The sequence below is a fragment of the Trypanosoma cruzi genome (genome assembly GCF_000209065.1).
Source record: "Trypanosoma cruzi strain CL Brener chromosome Unknown tcruzi_1047053500141, whole genome shotgun sequence".
NCBI lineage: Eukaryota > Euglenozoa > Kinetoplastea > Trypanosomatida > Trypanosomatidae > Trypanosoma > Trypanosoma cruzi.
In genome coordinates, this window is record NW_891408.1 from 1 (window position 1) to 623 (window position 623).

The 623-nt window shown below is 52.6% G+C and overlaps 1 non-coding gene across 1 annotated transcript, besides 2 other annotated features; it reads left to right on the top strand.

The window, feature by feature from the left end:
• The first annotated feature begins 417 nt into the window (after window positions 1–417).
• Tc00.1047053500141.10 lies at window positions 418–529 on the top strand. The gene has a single exon (XR_008255163.1). It is a non-coding gene; the product is annotated as a spliced leader RNA (transcript).
• Window positions 530–554: a microsatellite.
• A 15-nt stretch (window positions 555–569) lies between these two features.
• Window positions 570–612: a microsatellite.
• Window positions 613–623: the final 11 nt, after the last annotated feature.

Consider the following 623-nt stretch of genomic DNA (forward strand, 5'->3'; position numbering starts at 1 on the left):
CCCGTACCCCCTCGTGCGGCTGCCCCCCCCCCCCACGTTGCGTGTCCGCCACCTCCTTCGGGCCCCCTCATTTTCGCTTCATGGCTGCTATTGCCTGCATCTTTGTTTTGTTTTGTGTTTTCTCCGTCTCGTTCCTTTTATTCGCCTTTTCTCCGCGTATGCCGCGCTTCTTCCTGTGTTTTCCGGTGTTTTTGCCTTGCTCGCACACTCGGCTGCATTTGCTGTTCCACACTCGCCATGTGCGTCTTTTCCGCCCCCTGACGCCGTCCACGGCGCTATCCCGGGGCCGACGTCCCGGACCCTGACCCCTCCCCAGTGTGGCCTGGGAGGGGGGGGGGGGGTTTTTGTACACGGTCCCAAGTGCCGCGAAGGACCCCTCATCAAAATTGAAAACCGTTGTGGAACACAACTCCTTTCAACTAACGCTATTATTGATACAGTTTCTGTACTATATTGGTACGCGAAGCTTCCAACCCGCCTCTGGCGGTTATGTTTGGTCAATTTCTTTTGACCGGGGTCTACGGACCCCTTTTTTTTTTTTTTTTTTTTTTTTTGTGGGTCTGTCCGCCATATATACATATACCCCTATATATATATACCCATATATATATAAACCCGTACCC